The 7013-nt window shown below is 50.3% G+C and overlaps 1 protein-coding gene across 1 annotated transcript in view; it reads left to right on the top strand.

Annotated features, from left to right (window-relative positions):
• The first annotated feature begins 2979 nt into the window (after window positions 1-2979).
• Window positions 2980-7013, top strand: part of LOXL2 (lysyl oxidase like 2) — a 91564-nt gene continuing 87530 nt past the window's right edge. Inside the window, exon 1 of the mRNA XM_053578184.1 lies at window positions 2980-3199. The gene's annotated coding sequence lies outside the window, so the exon portion shown is untranslated. The remainder of the gene's footprint in view (window positions 3200-7013) is intronic.

The following is a 7013-nucleotide window of genomic DNA, read 5'->3' as shown; positions in this document are numbered from 1 at the left end:
CAGCCTTTGGGAATCTGACTGGGAATCTCATCCTGGGAACGGGTCCTAAGACAGGAATTTACTTGGCCCATGTTGGATTAAGTCATGCTGCCTTTCTTCTTCCTGTCCCAAGGGACAGGGAGGGACAGACAGGGAGTTGGCAGCAGTGCTGTTCCCTCCTCTCGGGTCCCCTCCTCTCTGCAACCTTGCAGCACCTCAGAAGCAGATGTGATCACAGCACACATCCATTGTCCAAGTACTGCATGCCAAGGCCTGTTCTGCGCTCCTACGAGTATCCAGTCCTTTAAGGAGCATTCTGAGTGAGCTGCTTCTCACAGATGGGGCAAGTAAGGGGTTAAGGGAGCTGCACATTCAAGACAGTGAATGTGGTTCTGCCGACTGTTACAGACAGGAAAAGCTCAGGCTTCATATGGTAAATGGTAGAGTCAGTATTTGAACCCTGGTCCTCTGACCACATATGCATGCCCAGAATCCACCTCTGCAGCACTACAGGACCTGCGGGGAGTGGGGGAGGCTCAGGCAGGGTGGTGCACCTGGACGGACAGACACTTACAGACATAAGGTGTTGGTCATCATTTTGTTTCATCTAAATTCTAGAACAAGGGTCTATTGCTGCCCTGAAGCAGTCTCCTGGGTCTTGATTTCGATTCAGCCACAGTCTACCAATAACCCATTCTGTGCATGCTTCAAATACTCATTTTGTCTTGGGAGTGGTGACATGCCAAGGTAGAGACCGACTTACTAGGCCTCCAGGGTGGGCCACTTCGTCAGTCACCCTTTATCCCAGCTTTCTGGCACTGTGACTATGAGAAAGTTACTTCTCCCTTCTGAGCCTAGGCTTTCACATCTGTGACAGTTAGCAGGAACCACGTTGCAACTACTCAAGAAATATGACTCTCATAAAGATAATTATTATGGTGTGATTTATACTAGCAAAACGCTGTTAACAACTTAGTGTCCAGTGATGGTGAAAAGACTCCACAGCATGATAGTCTTAGACCTTGGAATTGTCTATAACCTTTAAAAATTACATTGAAAAATTAACAATAATATAGTTAAAAAAAATCAGGATACAAAAACTATCTATAATTTGGTAGGAAAAATATCCTGAAGGAATTACTCCAAAATATTAAGTATTTATTTATTAATATTAGGACAAACGGGATGACAGTTTCTTCATTACAGTTTTTCATACTTTCTCAATGTTTAAGAATTTTGCCTTTTTTTTATAACCAAGCAAAACAGCTGAGTGAGATCTCTCACTGGGCCGATAAGACAAAGGAAGGGCAGGCCTGTTCACAGGTTCTGGGCACTAGGAAAGGGGTGAGTAAGGCCCATGGAGGGGAGGAGAGCACACAGGTGGGAGCTGCCCCTGTGTGGCCATCAGGGTTGTCAAAAGGTTCAGATAACATTCTGAGGGCCTTGGAGCCTCCGGCGGATTGTTTTTCTTTCCTTTTTTTTTTTTTTTGAGACAGAGCCTCAAGCTGTCACCCTGGGTACAGTGCTGTGGCATCACGGCTCACAGCAACCTCCAACTCCTGGGCTCAAGCGATTCTCCTGCCTCCACCTCCCAAGTAGCTGGGCCTACGGGCACCCACCACAACACCCGGCTATTTTTTTTTTTTTTTTGGTTGTAGAATAGTTGTTTGGCAGCCCGGGCTGGATTCGAACCCACCAGCTCAGGTGTATGTGGCTGGCGCCTTAGCTGCTTGAGCCACAGGCCCCAAGCCCGCTTTTTTCTCCTGTAATAAATTCTAGACAATACTGTCACCTGTGTAGTTTCTTGTACCCACCACTACACTCAGGATACAGAACTGTTCCAACACCACAAGGACTTCTTGGTCTTTTATATCCACTCCCACTACCCCCTTACCCCTTGGGACACTGTCCACCACAGCTAGTAATTTCTTCAGTGGGGAGAATGGAGGAATGTGCTGAGAAGACCCTATTTCTGTCTGGGAGAGCCCACAGTGGTTTAGGGGTGGGCTGTGAGTTGGGGTGCTAAGTTTGGGGCTTCCTAGGGTCACTGCCGCCAGGATAATGTCCAGGGGCCAGTGGAGTTAAAAATCCACGGCTGAGAAGTCTGAGCTGAGGGTGAGGTTTGGGGGCTCCTATCACTGCTGCTAGGGAGGGTTGGCTAGGGGGTGGGGTGGGGTACAAGGAAAGGACAGAGGAAGGCGCGGCAGGAGGATCACAGGACAGTGTCTGCCCAAGAGAAATTGACAGCTTCTGCACAGAGCACCAACCTGATGACTTTGTACACTGGCTGCCTCCTCTCGCCTGGCGACCCCTTGTGCCCAGGAATTTGCGCAGAGGGCTCTCCCGCGCGCGCGCACACCCACACACACACTCGCTCTTCAGCGCTAGACATGGAAGGGCCTTTGGCACAATGTCCATGCCTTTAGCTGTGCAAGGACGGGATTCAAGGCTTGTTAATCCCAGAGGGACCCTAGAGCTCGTGGAATCCAAAGCATTTAATTTACAAAGGAGATAACTAATCCTCAAGGGTTTGGCCAAGGCAGAAGCGGGGGATCTTTTTTTGTTTTGTTTTCATGTTCAAGATCTGTTTTCTCCCCACAAGAGAAGGGAGGTGAAACCCCAGCGAGATGCATGCGCGTTTCAGAACTCTTTCGGCGGTCAGTTTTTATTGAGTGTCTACTATGCGCCAGGCAGGGCTAGGGTTTTCAGGACTTGCATATGGACTCGGCGCAGGCCCCAGGGCTGGTGGCTGAGTACATCGAAGGGTTAAATTCTGGGAGCCCTGCGGGGGAGGGGGTAGAGGAGTCTCCCGGAAGCAAAGTCCCCTCCCCGGCTTCCCCGCTCCCCGCGCCCGGGTTTCCGGAGCCCGGGAAGCCGGTCCCGCCGCCTCCCCCGCGGACCCCCCTCTGCCCCGCTAGGGAGTGGCCGCTCTCCAATTACAACAAAAGGGGCCAGAGGCCCGGCCTGCTGCGGCAGCCGCCTTCAGAGAAGGGGGTGGGTCTGGGGAGGAGTTTGCCTTCCAACTCCCGTTAAAAGTAAGGGGAAAAGAGTAAACCGGTGACTCCAGAGCGCGGCTTCCCAAACTTGGGGCTCACTTTCTGGAACGATCGGAGAACTCAGCTGCCCCTTCTCCGGCACGGGGCTGAGCAGTACAAGCGCGGAGGGCGGCCACGGTGGAGAACCAGGTCCCAGCCCAGACACTGCGGACCCCTGATGCCAAGTAAGAGCGCCTACCCGCACTACCCCTCCCCGCCGCTGTTCGCGGGAAAGCTGCAGCATGCCTGTGGGAGCCGCAGGCTTTGCCTCGGTGGGGCAGCCTGTCGGCGTTGCTGGGGGTCCCAAAGATTTCCCACTGGGAGCTATGCAGGGACGTGCGGGCTGACGGGTTGCCCTGCAGCTGTGGGCGGCCCCTCCCAGCCCCATCTAGTCCGGGCGAATCGTGGCGCTGCAGCTGGCGCGCCCAGGGAGCCGTGCGCTAGGTTCCTTGATTCCCTGCTCTCCCGGAGCGCCTGTGGCCAGGTGGGACAGAGCCAGTCGAGCTTCTGTGAGCGCTGGGTGTCTTGGAGGGTGCAGCGCTGCATCGAGGACGTGCGGTCTGTGTCTGTGCCTGGGGATCTGGCTTCTGAGGAGTGGGGTGCGCAGAGCTGTGACTTGGCTTTGTGGAGCGCACGGTGCTGGGTACCACCAGGGCTGAGCCCAGACCTCCAGCGCCCACTACCTAAAATTGGGTCCTCTTCCCACCCTTCCAGAAAGGCTGGGGTGGTGGTGGTGCGGGAGCGCCTTGAGCCCTGCGGGAGGAGAGGTACGGCGGCCCCACGCCAGGTAGTCACTCCCAAGTCGCCATGGCTCTCTGGAGACCGGGAACCGGGAGTCTCTCACGGTTATCAACGAGAAACCCCGGAGTAGGAAAGAAATGGTAGAGCTGATCGCAGTCTTGTGCAGTTAGCCCCGCGCATCTCGGTGCCTACAGGTTTTACGCAGGCGCTTTGCCCCGGGCGCTCCCCACTCTCCCCAGCCAATAATCTGGGAGCCCTTCGAGTGTAGCTGCCTGCCCGAGGTGTAGGTATCGCTGTGATGGACGCCGGTACAGAAATGATCGGAAGGAACAAGGGAAGTCTCCCACCTCCCCTGGGGCAAAGATTACCAAAACCCAGAGGGGTTCAGGCGACGCAGCAAAATACGGCGTGGGTGGGGGGTTACTGAGCTAATCCACATGGTAAGAAAACCCCAAGTCCTGATGAGAGCAGAGACAGGCATGACTGTCAGAAACGTGCCCCACGTTAGTTTTAGCCCCTAGAATCTTGGCGCTGTGAAGACCTTAAAAAAAAAAAACACCCTAAAACGGTGCAGTCATTTCTGTTTTCAGAAGAGGAGACCAGCTGAACTCGGCTGGGTTAGTCGGTGTGAGGCCTGAAACCCGTGCGCCTTACTCCTGGGCCCGCCCTTGCACCACCGCTTGCCTATCTGCCCTGGTAACCCAACAGTCCATTTGTCATCTTTGGTGGAATTAGTTATGTATTGTGCCAGGTACTTACGGGTAGGGATGGGGCTTAGCAAGGAAGAGGGAAGAGTTAGTTTTCCTGGTCATTTTTTTCCTATTCCTCTTCCTGGTCTTTAGTACCATCCTTAGATGACCGTCAGACCCACGACAAAGTGTGTGCACTCTCTGGGCCCCTGGTGGATTTCAGGGGCCCCTTAAAGGAACCGGGCCTCTGTGTATGGGGGTGGGGGTGGTGTGCATCTGCTCGTTTTTTTCTGTGACTTTGTGTTAAAAAGCAACTTGGTCTAAGGTTACTTGGCCATTGAGTGGCAACACTGAGTGTGAAATTCAGGTCTGAAGACAAAACTTACAATTGACATTACTCATTGGCTGACACTTGGCATCACAGATGGGGGATCCTGCCAAGATGCTTCTGATTACCTCATTTTCAGCGGGGCTCCTTGGCTCCCTCTCCTGACCTCTTCCCACGTCCTTATTCTCTGACCTCTGTGGAACAGCGTGGAAGGGCCTTGTGCAGGAAGCAGATTTTCTGTATTCTGAACATGCCTCAGCAAAGCTGATGTCCCAGAAAATTGTGCATTGTTTATTTAAACTTCTTTTATTGTGAAAAATTCCAAATATGCACAAAAGGAGAGAGAAGGGTATGTTGAAGCCTCAGATGCTTCTCTTGATCTTGCCCCACACACTTCACCTTTTCCTTTCTCCTTTTTTTCATTTATTTTAAAGCAAATCCCAGACAGCGTATCATCTCTTCCTTACATATTTCAGTGTGATCTCTAAAGATATTGAATAACTATGATGCCATTATTACACCTAAGAAAACTGAAATTCTTTAGCATCATCTAATACCCAGTCTATATTAAAACATTTTCCAGTTTTCCTCAGAATGTTTTTTTAATACTTGATCTGAGTTTTGTTGATTTGTATAACTTGTCATATTCCTGTTGTTTTTCCTTTCAAACCACTTTTCCATCCACCATGTCATTTGATGCTTACAAAGTCCCACAAAACTGTGGGGTGGGTATTGTAAAATTCATTTTCTGGCCTAGGAAATTGGCAAACAGATGAGCTGGGCAGATAGCACAGCTGGGGACGGGTGGAGTAGAGTCTAACCCAGGCTCTAGTTGCTGGGCCCTGTGGTCTGGTCCCCCTCATGCTGCTTGTGGAGTAAAATACCAGCTGCTTTCTGAGAAGGTCATCATGGCTCAGGCTTCATCCTGACCAGGGGTGATCACATCAGATTCAGTCATTGGCCCTTTCATGCTTGATTGAGATAAATGAACCGCAAAGTCAGGAAGTCTGGGTTTGTTTCCAGCTTATTGTAAAACTGTAAGAAATCAACTTACCCGTCAAGGGCTCAGGGTTGCCCTCTCTGACCCAGAGACCATTATGCTTCCTCATTTTCTGGTTTCTAGGTCTAAATGTAAAATGAGTGAAATGAATGTAGCTGGAATTCCTGGAAGAAACAGTGCCCAGAGGGAGATCGGGTAGAGAACAATCACCCATCTTTGAGTATCACCTGAGAATTTTGGCAGCTGGCACCTTCATGCTGAAGCCCCAAAATCCTGTAACAGGGAAGAGGGGCAGAGGTATACAGGCTTCCCGCTGAAGTCCTGAGTTTATGGACACTTCCTTTATTCTGCCTTTATCTAATGAAGATACACAACAGCAAAGCTTTTTGCTATTAGCATTTTCATTACTTATGTCTATTTGATTTTGAAACGGAGTAAAGAAATGTTTACACCTTTTTAATGAGGCTCATGAGTTGGGATTCTTTTCCCAAGAAACTGATTGATCCACTCCCATTATTCAACTGGACTCAAAAGGGGCAAAACATTAACCTTAAGTTGCACAGTCTTCTGGCAGCCATAAATTCTTCTTCTTTAGCTGTCTTTAGCTGTTGTAGGTAACATTTCTCCGTGATTCCACATCAGCAGTTGCGGTATACTTACAAACTGGGGAGACTTAGGAGCTATCTTAGTCCATTTTCTGTTACTTGTAATAGAATCCCTGAAACTGGGTAATTTATAAAGAAAAGAAAATTTTTTTTTTTTTTTGAGACAGAGTCTCACTTTGTCGCCCTGGGTAGAAGGCCCTGGCATCATAGCTCACAGCAGCCTCAAACTCTTGGGCTCAAGTGAGCCTCTTGCCTCAGCCTCCTGAGTAGCTGGGACTATAGGCACCTGCCACAATGCCCAGCTAGTTTTTTTAGAGATGAGGTCTTGCTCTTGCTCAGGCTGGTCTCAAACTTCTGACCTCAAGCAATTTACCCACCTTAGTCTCCCAGAGTGCTAGGATTATAGGCATGAGCCACTGCACCCAGCTAAAGCAATTTATTTCTTAATATATATGAAGGCTGAGAAGCCCAAGGTCGAGAGGCTATATCTGGTGAAAACCTTCTTTTAGTGAGGACTCTCTGTAGAGACCCCAGGTATCACAGTCATCAGCTGGCAAGCGGGCTGGTTGCACCACCTCAGGTCTCTCTTTCTCTTCTTAGAAAGGAACCAGTTCCCTTCCCAAGAATGGATTAATT

Source organism: Nycticebus coucang, chromosome 24, assembly GCF_027406575.1.
Source record: "Nycticebus coucang isolate mNycCou1 chromosome 24, mNycCou1.pri, whole genome shotgun sequence".
Lineage (NCBI taxonomy): Eukaryota > Metazoa > Chordata > Mammalia > Primates > Lorisidae > Nycticebus > Nycticebus coucang.
The sequence above is the reverse complement of the archived record's forward strand: the minus strand, read 5'-3'. Positions and strand labels throughout refer to the sequence as shown.